Below are 18,294 nucleotides of genomic sequence, written 5' to 3'. Positions count from 1 at the left end.
CTCAGAGCTTAGGTCTATTGGAATATGTAAAGTCGCTCAGTCATGTCTGACTCTTTGCGATCCCATGGACTGTAGCCCACCAGGCTCCTCCATCTATGAGATTTTCCAGGCAACAATACTGGAGTGGGTTCCCATGTCCTTCTCCAGGGGATTTTCCCAACCCAGGGATCGAATCTGGGTCTCCTGCATTGCAGGCAGACTTTTTACCGTCTGAGCCACTAGGGAATCAATTAGAATATGTAGACCAGGTGCAAATAGCTAGAAAAACAAATTAGAGAGTAATATCAGCACCATCAAAGATAGAGAAACATTTCATCCACCAGAGGAAGAAGAACTTCATAGAGAAAGTACTCCTATAAAATTGATTGAAAATTAACAACCCAGGTAGTTCATTAGACAGTTGACTCATTTATTGGAAACATAATTCAACTGACTTCTCATGTGCAACTCAGTTGAAATAGACCCTTTCCCAAGATAATAGTCTTTTTTGTATATATGGTTTTCAGTAAAAATGTTTGTATATATCAAAATTCTTTCTGGATAATCTCACTCTGCTACTTGAGTGTAGCTTGACATTAAAAGAGGTGACATTGCTTAAAGGTTTGAGAATGTGAGCTATGTGAGCAAAACACCACAGATTAACCAACCATAAACTCAGCTGACTTGGTAAGAAAGGAGAAAATCACGGACTTGGTCTTGCTGTCTGCCACAAGCTGTGATAGAAACATTGTGGGACTCAGTACTTCCCATTTATCCTTTGTTCTTCAGGATGCCACAAAAAGAGACAGACCTTCAAGGGTCCATTTCCCTAATCTAGATCAGAATCAGTAACTCATCTACTTTTCTTTTACGTAGGCACCATTTTCTCTAGTTCTTGTAAAAACGGATGCAAAATAGGGGACAAACATTTCCATTAGAATTTGTCATTATTTGAACAAAGATTGATTGGCAGTTGGAGACTTATACTTTATGCATTTTTTTAATTAAAAAGAAAGCACAAATTTAATTTTAGGCAGAACATTAGACATCTGAGCATGTTTATTGCAGATTGTGAAGTGTCTGAAAAGGACTCCGTTACATTCAGCACCAGGAGGTGATGCTTCCCTTTTCCTCTTCAAAATAATAAGCCCTCTCACATGGTTTCTACTACTGGAAAGAGGGGTTGTTTTGTTGAGATCTTAAGACAGAGTCTCAAGGAAATATCCTTGGACTTCAAAAATTTAGATAGATGCAACTGGCAGAAGTCTCTAGGCAGTTGCTATTACAATAAATCTTTTCACCTATTATTTTAGTATAATAAAGAGTCCTTAAATGCTGATGTTGTTCAGTCACTATGTCGTGTCTGACTCTTTGTAACCCCATGAACTGCAGCACTCCAGGCTTCCCTGTCCTTCACTATCTCCCAGAATTTGCTCAAACTCATGTCCATTGAATTGATGATGCCATCCAACCATCTCTGTCATCCCTTCTCCTCCTGCCTTCAATCTTTCCCAGCATCAGGGTCTTTTTCCAGTGAGTCAGCTCTTGCCTCAGGTGGCCATAGTATTGGAGCTTCAGCTTCAACATTAGTCCTTCCAATGAATATTGAGGGTTGATTTCCTTTAGGATTGTCTGGTTTGGTCTCCTTGTTGTAGTCTTTCCCATTCTATTGTTTCCCTCTATTTCTTTGCATTGTTCACTTAAGAAGGCTTTCTTATCTCTCCTTGCTATTGATTATAAGAAATTCTGATTTTGGCTGAATTTAGCCTAGCCAGTGACGGCGATCTTGGGAGCTGGCTAGACAAAGGAGAAGTTTAATAATAAAATTAATAATACTCTATGCCTCATGTTTATGACATAGAAAGATACAGCTACTACTCTCTGGATGTCTACTTTGCCTATGGTGGTTTTTGTTGTTTAGTCTCTAAGTCATGTCCAACTCTGTGACCCCATGGACTGCAGCACGCCAGGCTTCCCTGTGCTGCACTATCTCCCAGAGTTTGCTCAAACTTACGTCCATTGAGTCAGTAATGCCTATGGTCACTTAGGGCTTTGCTAGTGGCTACAAAAAAATAAACTCAAGCATTTCAGTGGCTTAACACAGTCACTTTTTTTCCTCATATAACTTTTAATGTGTGTGTTTCTGAAGCTTTCCTGGAATCCAGGGTTCTTTCATACTGAAGCTATACTATTTACTAGGGGTCTTAGAGTCCTCTGTGTTCAGGCGGAAAGGAAAACATAAAGGAAAAGAAAAAACACAGCGTTTTTTCATCCACCTTGTCTAGTAACACATGTCTCTTGCCTTTATGACATTCCTCTGGTGAGAACCAGTCTCATGGACTTATGGACTTATGGACCAGTCTTATGGACTCATCGAGATCCAGAAATTGCTGGGAAATGTCACTCAGTGGGCAGCTGCTTTCAAGGAAAACACACCAAAAAAGAGTGGGCAAGTTTGCTGGATCCACAAGGTCTGTCCTTTGGCAAAAGTATACACAAATTTTGTTAGAGAGTAAGCTGATTCTGCACACTGAGAGTTGATCACACCAGATTAGAGAAGAGGCAGTGAAACATCCCGTTGTAATCTGTTTTGAAAAGCTGTGTTTGTTTTGACGAAAATATTTCATGCTCATCCACTGAATGTAAGAATTTCTTGAAAGAGATACCTAGGATGTAACTGTAAAAGCACTCACCAGTCAACCACACGTGGATTAGTGGTTTACTTAAGCAGTCTATAACTGTTTTATTATATGATTCTATGAATCAAGTAAACCTATTTACTGTTTTTCTTTTTTTAATTTTGCATATCCCTTGTAAAAGGAAATGGGAATTTATGCAAAAGTACTTTTGACTTGTTTTGCTTGTCTGCAAACGTTTGAGATGGAGAAGCATGGCTGTAAGGAAATTTTCTTCTGATGGAGATACTAACCTCCCCTAGAATGTCATGACTAGAAACTGTTGGACTCAGAGACTTGAGGTGAGTGTATGAGAAATAGCTCCCTTACTAAAATCAGTATGTTTGTGTTCTGATCTTATTTTCTGCCTCCATGTGACCCTAGGCAAGTCTTCACGATTTTCATCTGTAAAATTAGACTTGGACCTGTCGATCCAGCTCTGACTCTTCCTGGCACTACATTTTTTTTTTCAGCAATCTAGAGTTAGAAGACTGGAGTTTAAAGGAACAGAATTCACATTCTAAAGAGTTCATTAAATAAGAAATAGCCTGAAAAGTTAACAGTAAAGAGAATATTGTTAGCATATCAAGCACTTCGTTGGTGAGCAAAAAATTAGCCATCTTTCGAGGATTTATATTCAGAGAAAAAAATATTTAAAATCTAAAGAAATTTAATGATGATTTTATAGTTGTCTGCCAGTTTTGGGGGCTTTTAGAGTTTCACTGTGCCTCTCTGCATTTTGAATCGACTCTAGTTTGCATTTGTCTTGTTCTTCCATTGATATTCTGTCTTTCTTTTGCTTAAAGAGTACATCCTCCTATATTGGAAAATGTAGAGGTTTTTTGGTCTTAGGGGAAAACCTAAGTGGTCAAGATCAATTGTGTTGAACATGAACATCCCTGAATTCTGGATAGTCTATGAGAGCAGCTGTGCTTTCTAAAGAAAATGTCATTGACCTCAGACTTCTTGTTGACTAGTTCAGACTAATGGTGTATATGTATATACTGAAGTTGCCCCTATTAGGTAACCTTCATGTGCCAGGTATCAACTAGTTTTTCAGTGAAAATACTTTTTACCTCTGTTTAACAGCACTTTTCTTTTGTGATTTTTTTAAAATGACATAGTATTGTTTTTACCAAAATAAAAATAGCATCTGTCATAGAGTAGATACTTGAGCAATAGATAGCTGTCTATTGATTCTATTAATATTTTCCTTGGATTTTCCTCCTTTCAAGACTGTGTTGATTCTTCTGGATTTCGTTTAACCCGTGTCAGACACACTGACAAATGTTTATTAGCATCCTCCTGGCATGAGGAGCCTTATTACATGTATTGGTGGATATTATGATACGTAAGAAACAGGATAAGATGCTACAAAAGGAAAAGGTATCTTGGTGTGAGTGATGTACCATTTGTTAGCAAGGCCAATTTTTCTTTACGATAAGTGGGATCACTGTTATGAAATTGATTTGAGGGCTGCTTGGATGGCCTAGAAACTTTGTAAGCTGCCCAGATCTTTGAGATTCCAGTGTAATATTCCATCCCCTTTGCTTTGCACTTTTAAAATATATTGCTGGCTTGTGTTTGAGCCATAACACATTAAGCTTGTTATTAACTATTAACACCTTGCCGTGAATTCTTTTGTGAGGTTGCTCTAGGGCAGTTAATAAGCTGTGTCAAGGCCTGGGACTTGGCAGAGGTAGATGCTCTGACTTTTTAGCAAAGGTTTTTAGTTTCTATCTGGTTCTCTTTGTGGGCTTCAGAGTCAGGCTGGCTGCTCCCTTAACTGTGCCTGGAATGAAGAGCACTTTAAGGAAGTGTGGTAAAATCCCATTCCTTCAGGACAGCTCAGGTAAGGCTCTTTTAAAAGAAATCATTACTAGGAGATAAAAGAAACAAAGATAAACCCTGATGTATGGAAATAGAGGAATGCAGAGCACAGAAGTCTTGTCTTTCTTAACTATAGTGCACACCCAGATTGGTGTGGCTGATGCCTTTACCTTGACTTGACCATCTATTGAAAAGTGATCCCCAAATTCCCTTTTGATATAACCAAGTCCTATGGCCTCTGAACAGTGAAACTAAATAGACTGAACATTGATGTGTTCCTAGCCCTGTCCCTCCTGAAGAAAATTGTTTTTCAAGCTATATATCAGCATATCATTCTTACCTAATTAAGAACTGTGAATGATCAGTACTTGGACAAGAGAAGAGAAAAACGTTTAGAATTTAGAGAACTTCCTAGATTTATGGAGATGAGGGGCATGTGACACGTGAATAATGGAATAACAAAGAGCTAGGAAAAGTGAGGGCTAGAACCAAACTTCATGCGTGTGTGCTGTCGTTTCAGTCATGTCCAACTCTTTGCGACCCCGTAGACTGTAGTCCGCCAGGCTCCTCTGTCCATGGGGATTATCCAGGCAAGAATCCTGGAGTGGGTTGTCATGCCCTCCTCCAGGACACCTTCCCAACCCAGGGATCAAACTCATCTTTTACTTCTCCTGCATGGGCAGGTGGGTTCTTTACCACTAGTGCTACCTGGAAGCCCAAGCCAAACTTCGCACCTTACTTACTTCTTACTTTTACTTAGGGTTTGCTGTGTCTGACAACCTTTGTATTCTTCCGGATTTATTTCTATAAAGGTTATATATTAATTCTGTTTCATCTTTTTATTATTAGCTACTTAAACTTTTAAATAAAGTGTTACTTTTATTTATAAATGAGGAATTATACCAATATGAGAACTTTGGGAAAGGTCTCTTTTTTGACCCAGCTTAAAGTTCTCATCAGGGATTCCCTGGTGGCTCAAGATGGTAAAGAATCTGCTTGCAGTGCCGGAGACCCGGATTCAATCCCGGGGTCAGGAAGATCCCCCGGAGAGGGAAATGGCAACCCACTCCAGTATTCTTCCCATGGACAGAGGAGCCTGGTGGGCTATACAGTCTGTGGGATCACAAAGAGTTGGACATGACTGAGCAACTAGCACATACACAAAGTTTTCATCTAGCTTTATGTTCTTATGAGGAAGTGCTAATTTTCATTTATTGAAAGCAAATGCCCCGAAGCATTTCAATGCTGTGTTCTCCAGAGTACCTGATTCATAGAATGAACTGAGTAAATGTTAACTTGGAAAGATAATCTCTTTCTTCGTGTATTTTTAGATTGAAAATGAGTATTGATTAATGGTATCAAAGTAAACTGCTTTAAATACAAAGCTCTGTAAATGAACTCCTAGGTTATTCTGTGCCCGTTTCATGCCCTCTGAGTTCATTTGTTCCATCTCCATCATAGTTAACACTCAACTAAATTTAGCATAAGTTTTTTCTACATTATTATATTTGGTACAATAAGCTTTGAATAAAGCATTTACTATTGTGTTCTAGAATACTGTTTTTAAATGATATTCTGCTTCTCATAGAGTGCTTCTCAAGTATAATTTTATTCTTTATTAGTCTGTAAAAATGTACTGCCAATTTTATGTTTTTTAAAGCATGCTTGTCAGTTGGGTATTATTCCCATTCTTTGCCCTTCAAAATAACTGTCTCCAGTGAGTTAGGGTCAGTACAAATATCTATGGTCTGTGCTTTCAAAATAGCATATGACCTGCTAACCTATGTGGGGGCTTCCCTGGTGGCTCAGTAGTAAAGAATCTGCTTGCCAACATAGGAGACACATGTTTGATCCCTGATCCAGGAAGATCTCCTGGAGAGGGAAATGGCAACCCACTCCAGTATTGTCACCTGGGAAATCCAATGGACAAAGCAGAGCCTGGAGGGCTACAGGCCATGGGGTCACAAAAAGTCGGACACAACTTAGTGACTGAACAGCAGCAACAACCTATGTAGAACCTTTAAATCTGGGGTTTACTGCCAAACACAGAATTCCCATGAAATTAGCAACTATGCTTAATTCATTTTTGTAGCGCTAGCACCTAGAACAGGGGCCTGGCCCTCAGAAGATCCTCAATCAGTGTTGGGAGTGAATAGAAATGCAGGCAAGTATGTCAGGATTCTCTGGTTTTCGAGCGATTGAAAAAGTCAGCATGAACCAAATAGGGATTTATTGGCTCAAGTATCTGAGATGTTCAGGACTCCAGAATTGATGGGATCCGAGATCTTCCCAAGCGTTGTGAGAATGCTGTTCTTCTCCCTCTGTCTGCCCTGGACTCTGCCGTTCTCTACATTGGCAGGTTCCCTGAGTGCGGAGGCAAAAGGGACCTCCAGCAGTTTCAGACTCACATCACTCTCACAGCTGGGAGAAAGCATCTCTGTAGAGAGCTTCAGCACAAGTCCCAGGTCTGCCCCTCTGGGTCTCAGTGGTCTGGCTTAGATGGCCACTTCTCCCTGAAACCGTCGCTTTGCCCAGGGGGACAGTGTATTCTGGCCAGGCCTAGCTCAAGGACAGCCCCGCTGTAGTCTGCTCCACCCAGATCATATGTCCTTAGAATGGGGAGTGATGGCTCCTCAGAAAGATGCCTGCCGATGATCACCATGTCAGGGAAATGTTTCAAAAAAAAAAAAGAATGGTAGCAGTTGACAACAGGCTACAAATGCAAAATGCACTCTAAATTTTACTAGGTTACCCTCCTTTCAATGAGCTATATGCTCCTGGTAGACCTGGTTATTTTAGGGACTCATTAGAAGATTTTAGCCTTTGCATGGAGTTTTAGACCTCTCATCTTGTAGGATATGGTAGGGAAAGAAATATATTCCCTCTCCTCAGTGTGAGAATATTAAAAGCTTAAGCATCACTTTTTCCCTGGATATTATGTCCATTGAGACAGAATTATTTTCCTCTTAAAGATGAATCATGCTAGAATGGACCTCTTTGGCCAAGTTCTGTTTAGCCTAACATTCATTCCTGCCATTCCTGGTGATAGCTCTCTTAAGACACAGTGCCTAGACTTGCCCTCAGCAGCGCTCCCAGGCCTCCATCCTGGCAGTGGAAGCATCCAAGACAAGACAAATGAGTCCTGGATGAGATGGCTGGATGGCATCATGGACTCGATGGACGTGAGTTTGAGTGAACTCCGGGAACTGGTGATAGATAGAGAGGCCTGGCATGCTGCGATTCATGGGGTTGCAAAGAGTTGGACACGACTGAGTGACTGAACTGAAATGAACTGAACTGAATAATAACCCCAAGTTCCATGAGAAAGTCCATTCTTTATTTAACACAGTGTGTTCACACTGAGTATGTCTATGTCCATGTGGTCAGGAGAAGTAGAAAAGTGAAGTCGCTCAGTTGTGTCTGAGTCTTTGTGACCTCATGGTCTGTAACCTACCACACTCCTCTGTCCATGGGATTTTACAGGCAGGAGTACTGGAGTGGGTTGCCATTTCCTTCTCCAGAGAATTTTCCCAACCCAGGGATTGAACCTGGGTCTCCCGCATTGTAGGCAGCCACCAGGAGAAGTAGAGTGATACCCAAAACTCTGAACCCTAACAGCATACCTTCCTCTTTCTCCTCTTGGTTTACAAATGCAAGATGGACTTGCCCGTTGTCTGGGACCCTCTTACTCCTGAGACAGCACTTCCTGCTGACTTTGACTTGTGTTGTCATTTCCTGAATGCCTGGAGAAACTGTGCTAATTAAAATGATTGGAAAGTAAGGTTTTGCTTTAGCAAAATAGAATTTCAGTGAATATTCACAGGAGCCTGTTTTCATTATACTGAGATGTTCATTATGCTGAATAGCATGTCAGTATGCTATCCTCATTTCTTATTATGAATGTTTTTGAATTTATTGGAAAAGATTAATTGGCCTTTAAAGAATTTCCTGTCAATTATTACTTGAATACTAATAAGCTTTCACTAACTGTGATGGAATATATAGTTATAACTGAAAAATATTGCTTTATTTATATTCTTACCTAAAAATTAATTTTTTTAATGTTCAAATCCAATTTAAAGTTGTTAAATTGTTAAAAATTTACCAGTCACCTGAAGTTAGGAACCACTGAAGCATGTACCTAGTCTTTGATGGGGTTTCCTTAGTTTAACCAACTCTTTAGCCTGCTCAGGTGTAACGCAGGTTCTCCACTTTCATCCTCTCCTTTGATGCCCCTACAGCAGAAGGCATTTCCCAGAGAGTGGGCTCACCTGCTGAAGCTTCAATCTGATTGAATCTCACTGCCACGGGTACTTCTGCCTCCTCTGTGCCCTGCCTCAGGCACACTCGCTGCCTGCCACCCATGGTCACCATCAACCTGATCAATGGACTTCATTCTTGATAGGGGCAAGTGAATCACTCATACCACTGGTTTTGGTTCAGAATCCCCATTATGTTTCTTGTATTGACCACAAAACATAAATATAGGAAGATTGTTACTTTGATTAAGAGTGGACTTTGTATGTTTTTGGAGAAGGCTATGGCACCCCACTCCAGTACTCTTGCCTGGAAAAATCCCATGGATGGAGGAGCCTGGTAGGCTGCAGTCCATGGGGTCGCTAGGAGTCGGACACAACTGAGCAACTTCACTTTCACTTTTCACTTTCATGAACTGGAGAAGGAACTGGCAACCCACTCCAGTATTTGTATGTCTTTCCCTGATTGAGCCAAAAAGAAATAAGATGCTTTTTTCCCTTGTTTATGCAATTTTACATCTTGACAGGAAAAGAGACTATCAATTTTGAAATAAGTGGATTTTGCTTCAGGATATAAAACTTTTTAAAACAAATATATCAGATATAGACATTTTGTTTATTATTCTTTTAAAGAATTTCTGTCATACCTTCTGTATTTTTTTTTTTCATCCGTCTTGTTGGCTCCCTGGATCTGTGGTTTGGTGTCTGACATTAATTTGGGGAAATTCTTAGTCATGGTTGCTTCCATTATTTCTTCTGTTCCTTTTTCTCTTCTCCTTTTGGTATTCCAATTACACTATAAGTAGGTACACTTTGCAATTGTCCCGCAGTTCTTGGATATTCTGTTCTGCTTGTTTTCAATTTTTTTCCTCTTTCCTTTTCAGTTTTGGAAGCTTCTACTGACATAGCCTTAAGCTCAGAAAGGATTTCTTCACCATGTCCAGTCCACTAATGAGCACATCAAAGGCTTTCATTTCTGTCACTCTGTTTTTGATCTCTGGCATTTCTTTTTGATTCTTTTTGTTTAGAATTTCTATCTCTCTGCGTACATTACCCATCTGTTGCATGTTGTCTACTTCCCCCATTAGATCCCAAAGCAAATCAGTCATAGTTGTTTTAAATTCCCAGTCTGGTTAATTCCAACACCCCTGATATACCTGGGCCTGCTTTCCACACCTCATGTGTAAAAATAGGCAGAAACAGGCTTTTGTTTTTGCTGATCTGTGTTCTGCAGACAGTCTTCTCCTAGATCTTGACATATCCGCTTCCTTCTCACTGATTAGCTTTCTGCTCAAGGCTTACCTTGTTGAAGTGACTGATCCTTCTCTGCCAACTCAAGCTCTTCCCTCTCTTCTCAGTCACTCACTATCACATTAGCCTATTTTACTTTCTTCATATTTTTAGTATTCAATATGATTTCTTCTCTTAAAGGTCTATTTTCTATCTCTTCTCACTAGTACAGGACTGGCACAAAGGAGGTACTCAATAAATATTTAAGGACATAATGTGTTAACATTAGTTACTTGTAAGAGTTGGCATTATAGGCAGTCTTTATATTTTTCAGAAATGTCCCAATATGTAAAAATAAACATTGATTACCCTTATAAATTATCAAAAATAATAAACCCTCATTCCTACTACATAGGTATGTTTGAACAATTATAATGCACATTGCATCTAAACACTATGAAAAAGCAAAATCATGATGGAATCACTCAGCTGTGTAGCAGGGGCTCCCGGTAGAGCCATTTAGAACAATATTGTATAAACATATATTTTTAATGTGATATTCATTGATGGGTTGAAAGCTATCTTGAAAATTCAACTGATTCATTCTCTGCCCTATTCAATATTTACGAAAAGACTTAACAATTAAAATTCCACCCTTTGTAAGAAAAGATATTTCAGGCCTTGCATGGTGTTTCGCTTTTGTTCCCAAAGTTCTGCTCCCATTTATTTCATGTAGCTTCCAAAGATGCTAAAAGCTTCTGTGCTTTAGCATGCTGCAAGAATGAGAGCTTCTTCCATTTATGGAAACTCTTTTAAAGCAGGCACATTTTCTCAAGTAAGTTTTGAACCAGCTCTTCTTTGCTTTTCTCCTTCTCTCTTCCCTTTCTTGCTTCACCTGCCCTCTGCATCTGTCTTCCTTTTCCTTCTCTGCTTCTAAGGCTCTCAGCAGGGCAGAAGCTGATGTAGCCTGTATTGATTCCTCTTAGAAGTTTCTCTGTTGGTACCAACTGACGCTGTCTTGGTTGTGAGAAGTTTATTCCTTTTGTAAATGTGTAACTGAACCTAACTGAACAAACAGTTGAGAATTTCTTTTTAGCCTACTCAAGAATGAAAAGGTTGGTTGGTGTCCACCAGTTCTAATGGTCATCAGTGTCCTCTTCAAGAAGCTGTTGACATAATTTACTTTTTTCCCTCCTGTAAACAATTTCTCTCAAGAAGTCACAACATCCACAGTGGAAATATTGACTCTTGTGTGGCTCAGATGGAACACTGGCATATGCTTTTCTAATTTTGTTTTGCCAGAAGATGTCACGTTTTTAAATGTGTCTGTGTGTATGTCTTCACTGTCCTTACATCAGCTTAGTTCTCACTCATAGTCCCCATTCAGAGTGTCTGAGGTTCCCCTTCTTTAAGTGTGACCGTCTTCGCCTTGGAGACCTTGTCAAGTTTTCAGGGCAAGGAACCCATAGAACTCTGTGCCTCCCTTTATTGCAAATCCACTGTCACCACTCCCCCACCACTCCACTGATGTGATATATCAATTAATTTCTTCGCTGAGGTTAAATATAGGGAAAGTCAAATAGGGTCATTGGTTTCAGGCAACCCCAACCCAGCATAATGTACAAAGAGCAGGGGCTACTGCTTACTTTCTGATCAGTTATCTTGATACAAGTATGTGACAGGCAGTACATATACACAGGTGGAAGAAACTGGAACCTGTTGTACAGAGTGAAGTAAGCCAGAAAGAAAAACACCAATACAGTATACTAACGCATATATATGGAATTTAGAAAGATGGTAACAATAACCCTGTATGTGAGACAGCCAAAGAGACATATATAGATATATAGAACAGTCTTTTGGACTCTGTGGGAGAGGGAGAGGGTGGGATGATTTGGGAGAATGGCATTGAAACATGTATAATATCATATATGAAACGAGTCGCCAGCCCACGTTCAATGCATGATACTGGATGCTGATGCACTGAGATGACCCAGAGGGGTGGTAAAAGGCAGGAGGAGGGAGGGGAGTCCAGGATGGGGAACACGTGTATACCTGTGGCGGATTCATGTTGATGTATGGCAAAACCAATACAATATTGTAAAGTAATTAACCTCCAATTAAAATAAATGTATATTAAAAAAATGAACAGAGTAAAGATGAGAGATCAGGGTACCTTCTTTGCCCAAGGGTAGCACTATAAAGTTGAAAGTGGTTTGGATGCAGTTATTTTCACAACTCCCTGAGTTCTCACTGCTCTACAAATAACCCAGCTGGGCACTTCACTTCTGACCTTGTTGTTCTGTCCCTTGCTCTGTGGTCTTTTCCTCCTAACTTTGATGGTGTTCTTGGCTCTTGCAATGCCTGGAAGGTGTTCATCAAACCAAATAGAGAGTAACAAAAGCACCTCTGTATGCCAAACATCTTGAACTTCTTGGAGGAAATGCATTATAAAAATCTAACATAAATAATAAAATAAAAAGTAGTCTGCTTGATAAGAACTAATCAGTAAGAGGGAAAGCAAAAAAAAAAAAGTGCTAATACCAAGAATTTTTTTTTCAGATAACTTGGGAGTGGTTGTGTGGTTGTGTATTATTAAAAGAATAAAGAAATATTTAGAAAAAATATGTCTAGTATATAGTATTAATGAAAAATTTAGAAATTCTTAAAAATGGCAAGGCAAATGTTATACTTGAGATGTTGAGAACTGCTTATAATTCCATATTTTATATGATAAAGGAGAACTGTTTGAATTTATAGTTCAGTACTTATTAAAATCAGATTATTAAGGTTTAGGCAAAATAATGTATCATCTGCTTATGAAGAAATGTGTAGTGATTTTTCACACTATATCTTCTCAGTCTCAATTTATTTGTATCAGGGATGTGTCTCAGTTTATATGTACAAACTATTTTAACAGTCAAAAGTGAATTCTTTAAATTTTTTCCTTCAGTTTATTAAAGGGATATTGGTATTTTTAATTTGGTAATTCAGTGTTGCATAATTTACCTTATGAGTCAAGACTCCTTTATAGAGTCTATTAAAGTTCCAGGAATAAAACATTTCATTTATTGATGTACTTGGTAATTATTTAATGTTTTTATAAAGTTAAGAAACTATTCATGATCTTGAGGGGATTACAGTTTAGTGGCATAGAGATCAAATTGGAAAAAAAGATAAAAGTTCTGGGGTATAACTTGATCAGCTTTATCTTGTAGAAAATTCATGTGGGATGAGCAGGAATAGAAGACAGCAGGCAAGGAAAACAGTAAGAGGCTACCCCAGTTGTAGTTTTATGTATACCACTACCCCAAAGCTTAAAGACTGAAGACAGCATCAGCCATGTATTTTGTTCATCAGTGCACACATTGGGCAGGGCTTGGTAAGATCAGATTGTTTCTGCCATGCGTATCACTTAACTGAGGACTAGAGGACCTTCTTTCAGGATGGTTTATTCAAATATCTGGAAAGTTGGTGCTGGCCATTGACAGGAAGCTCAGCTGCAGCTATAGCCCTAGTTTTTCTCCATATGGGCGTCTGTATGGGGTACTTGCCCTTCTTGTGATATGGTGACTGGATTCAAAGAACAAGCCCAGGAGAGAACCAGATGGTCCCTTACCAGCTTTTGTGACCTGCTCTCAGAAGTCACATGGCATCACATCTGCTGTAGTCACAGTCTTGCTCAAGGTCAAGGAATCTCTCATCACCTGCTGATGGGAGGTGTGTCAGTGACATTGTGAGAAAAGCATGTGTAAAGGGAGGTTTTAATACAATCTTCTGTAATCTACCATGCACCTACAACTCACATCGTCTTCACATGCCAAATATACTCTTCTTCCCCAAGACCCTCAAATCTAAACACCCGCGAGTTATTCGTCATTTAAGGTCCTGGTGAAGGTTAGACTGCTTCAGTGCAGTTCTTTTAGCACAGCTCTTAAATCTAAGGAACTGTGAACATAAAAGACAAGCTGTCTGCTCCACCGTTTTCTACTCTCTTCTCTTTTTTTAAGTTTATCGATGTGTGATTGACAAATAGAAATTATATGTATTTAATGGTGTACAATATGATATTTTGATGCATGTATACATTTAAAATGATATCACAATCAAACTAATTAACACATCAGTCACTTCATATAGTTACTTGTCTTGCATGTGGTGAGAACATTTAAGATTTACTTTTTAAGCAAATTTCAAGCATACAGTATAGTATTAGAAACTATAGTTACTATGCTGTACACTAGATTCCCAGAACTTATTTATCTTGTACAAGTGAAACTTTGTGTGCTTTGACCAACATTTCCCCATTACCCTACTCCCCACTACAGCCAATTTTCAATAGCAAGACAGACATAGATAAACTGCTATAGACACATCTAAAGAGGAGAAAGCAAGATGCATGTAGTAGTAACCACCCCATAGCAATTAAGAAACTTAGCTAGGCTTATGCTGCCAGGTTCTTCATTAAATTTTCTTTATTATATTCCTACTGCTGGCAGCTGTCTTGTCCAGCTCTTTGTGTGTATGTGTTTGTCTGCTTTTGGAATCAGAGTAATGCTAGCTTTGTAGAAGTATTCTTTCTTCTTCAATTTTTGCAATAGTTTGAGAAAGCTAGGTGTTAACACACACACCCACACACAAAAAGATGTTTGGTAGAACTCACCTGTGAAGCCATCTGTCCTGGATTCTTTTTGTTGGGAGTTCTTTTTATTGCTGATTCAGTTGATTCAGTTTTATTACTGACAATTGATCTCTTCATATTTCCTCTTTCTTTTTGATTCAGTCTTGGGAGACTGTACATTTCTAGGAATTTATCCATTTCTAATAGGTTTCCATTTTGTTGGTATGTCATCATTCATAGCAATCTCTTATGATTCCTGTTTCTGTGGTCTTAGTTGTAACTTTTCTTCTTTCATTTCTGATTTTATTTCTCTTTATCTGCATGAATTTGGCCTAAGATTTACCAATTTTGCTTATCTTTTCAAAGAACCAGTTCTTAGATTCATTGATCTTTTCTATTTTTTTACTCCATTTCTGCTCTTATCTTTATGATTTCTTTCCTTCTACTAACTTTGGCTTTTGTTCTTCCTTTTCTAGTTTATTTAAGTGTAAGTTTAGATTGTTTATTTAATATTTTTTTCCTTTTTCCTGAGGTAAGTTTATATCACTGTAAACTTCACTGTTAGAACTGCTTTTGCTGCATTCCATAGATTTTAGACCATTGTGTTTTCATTTTCATTTGTCTTTAGATATTTTTTATTTTCTCTTTAATTTATTCAATGACCCTTTTGTTGTTTAGTAGCATATTGTTTAGCCTTCAATTGTTTGTGTTATTTGCAGTTTTTTTTCTTGTTCTAGTCTCATATTTTGTGCTTGTAAAAGATGCTTGATATAATTTCAGTCTTCTTAAATTTATTGAGACTTGTTTCATGTCCTAGCATGTGACATATCCTAGAGAATTTTCCATGTGCATTTGAAAAAAGTACGTATTCTGCTGCCTTTGCAAGAAATGTAAATATATTTCTATTAAGTCCATATGATTTGATGTGTTATTTAAAGTCAGTGTTTGCTTGTTGACTTTCTGTCTGGGTGATGTATGACTTCCTGTCCATCGATATGAGATATTAAAGTTCCCTAACACTGTGTTACTGTCAGTTTCTCCCTTTATACCTGTTAATATTTGCTTTATGTATTGAGGTGCTCCTATGTTGGCTGCATATAAATTTACAGTTGTTACATCTCCTTCTTGGATTGATCCCTTGATCATAACGTAGTGTCCTCCTTTGTCTTTTCTCACAGTGTTTGTTTTAAAGTCTGTTTTGTCTGATGTTGGTATTAATATCCCAGATTTCCTTTCATTCCCATTTGCTTAAGAGACACTTTTTCATTCCCTCGCTTTCAGTCTGTGTGTCTTTACATTGGAAGTGAGTCTCGTATAGCAGCATATACTTGGGTTTTGGATTTTCACCCATTCAGCTTTATGTCTTTTGAATGGAGCATTTAGTCTATTTACATTTAAAGTATTTATTGATGGGTATATATTTATTGGTGGGTATATATTTTCATTGCCATTTATTAATTATTTTCTGGGTGTTTTGTAGCTCTGTTTTTATTCTTTTGTTCTTTTGCTTTCTTCACTTCTGATTTAATAACTATCTTCAGTGTGATATTTGGATTCCTTTATATTTGTATGTTTGTGTCTATTCTAGATTTTAGACTGTGGTTACCATTAAGTTCATCTATAGCCATCTCTATATATAAATGATTGCTTAAGTTGATGATCTCTTAAGTTCAAACTCATTCAAACAACCTGCATTTTTACTCATCACCCCCATATTTAATGTTTTTGACATCATATTTTGCATCTTTTTGTTTTATGTATTCCTTAATTACTAATTGTGGATATAGATGATTTTAGTTTTGTTTTTTAACCAGTTAATCAACTACCTGTACTGCATGTTTGCTTTTACCAATAATATTTTACCTTTTGTGATTTTTGTATTTCTAGTTGTGATCTTTTCTGCTTAGAGAAGTCCCCTTAACATTTCTTGCATACCTGATTTACTGGTGCTGAACTCTTTTAGCTTTTGCTTGTCTATGAAACTATTTATATCTCCTCCAGGTCTGAATGATAACCTTGCCAGGTGGAGTTTCCTTTGTTGTGGATTTTTTCCCTTTCATCACTTTGATACAGTCACTTCCTCTGGCCTGGAAAGTTCCTGCTAAAAAGTCAGCTGAATGTCTTATGCAAATTCTCTTGCATGTAACTAGTTGCTTTCCTTTTCCAGTTTTTAAGATTCTCTCCTTGTCTTTAATTTTTGCCATTAATATTGTAAGTTTTCTTGGTGTGACCTTCCTTGGGTTCATCTTATTTGGGACCCCATGCTTCCTAGAGGTGTGTTTCCTTTCCCTAGTTAGGAAGGCTCTCAGCTATTATTTCTTTAAGTAAGTTCTTTGCTCCTTTCCTTCTTTCTCTACTCCTTCTGAGAATATAAACCTTAGTATACTTGATGTTGGGTCAGTGGTATTGCAAAGTATCTGCATTAAAAAAAATTTTTTTTCTGTTTGTTGTTGCTCAGTCACTCTGTTGTGTCTGACTCTGAGAATCCATGGACTGCAGCATGCCAGGATTCCCTGTCCTTTACCATCTTCCAGAGCTTTCTCAAACTCAGACTCATGGTGATGCCATCCAACCATCTTGTCCTCTGTTCCCTTCCTCTCCTGCCGTCAATCAGCTTCAGGGTCTTTTCTAATGAGTTGACTCTTTGCAGCAGGTGGCCAAAGTATTGGAGCATCAGCTTCAGCATCAGTCCTTCCAATGAATATCCTGATCTCCTTTAGGATGGACCGCTTTGATCTCCTTGCTTCCAAGTTGCTATTCAAGAGTCTTCTCCAGCACCGCAGTTCAAAAGCATCAATTCTTCAGGACTCAGCCTTCTTTATGGCCCAACTTTTATGTCCATACATGACTACTGGAAAAACCATAGCTTTGACTAGACAGACTGTTTAGCAAAGTAATGTCTCTGCTTTTGAATATGCTGTCCTTTGTCATAGCTTTTCTTCCAAGAAGCAAGTGTCTTTCACTTTTATGGCTATAGTCACCATCTGCAGTGATTTTGGAGCCCCCCAAAATAAAGTCTCCCACTGTTTTCATTGTTTTCCCATCTATTTGCCATGAAGTGATGGGACCAGATGCCATGATCTTTGTTTTTTGAATGTTGAGTTGTAAGCCAGCTTTTTCACTCTCCTCTTTCACTTTCATCAAGAAGCTCTTTAGCTCCTCTTCACTTTCTGCTATAAGGGTGGTGTCATCTGCATAACTGAGGTTATTGATATTTCTCCAGCAATCTTGATTCCAGCTTGTGTTTCCTCTAGCTAGGCTTTTCACGGGATGTACTCTGCATCTAAGTTAAAAAAGCAGGGTAACAATATACAGCCTTGACATATTCCTTTCCCAATTTGGAACCAGTCTATTGTTCCATGTCTGGTTCTAACCATTGCTTCTGGACCTGCATACAGGTTTCTCAGGAAGCAGGTAAGGTGGTCTGGTATTCCCATCTCTTGAAGAATTTTGCACAGTTTGTTGTGATCCACACCATCAAAGGCTTTGCCACAGTCAATAAAGCAGAAATAGATGTTTTTCTGGAACTCTCTTGCTTTTTCTATGATCCAACAGATGTTGGATATTTGATCTCTGGTTCCTCTGCCTCTTCTAAATCTAGATTGAACATCTGGAAGTTCTCAGTTCATGTACTGTTGAAGCCTAGCTTGGAGAATTTTGAGCATTACTTTGTTAGTGTGTGAAACAAGTGCAATTGTATGAT

At 38.4% G+C, this 18,294-nt stretch overlaps 1 protein-coding gene across 3 annotated transcripts in view; it reads left to right on the top strand.

Annotated features, from left to right (window-relative positions):
- Positions 1-4,346: 4,346 nt before the first annotated feature.
- MCTP1 (multiple C2 and transmembrane domain containing 1) overlaps positions 4,347-18,294 on the top strand; it is a 395,240-nt gene continuing 381,292 nt past the window's right edge. For all 3 annotated transcript variants that reach the window (XM_069590168.1, XM_069590162.1, XM_069590153.1), the window contains exon 1: positions 4,347-4,506. The gene's annotated coding sequence lies outside the window, so the exon portion shown is untranslated. The remainder of the gene's footprint in view (positions 4,507-18,294) is intronic.

The sequence above is a fragment of the Ovis canadensis genome, chromosome 5, assembly GCF_042477335.2.
Source record: "Ovis canadensis isolate MfBH-ARS-UI-01 breed Bighorn chromosome 5, ARS-UI_OviCan_v2, whole genome shotgun sequence".
NCBI lineage: Eukaryota > Metazoa > Chordata > Mammalia > Artiodactyla > Bovidae > Ovis > Ovis canadensis.
Note: the sequence above shows the minus strand (reverse complement) of the source record. Positions and strands in the feature narration are given on the sequence as shown.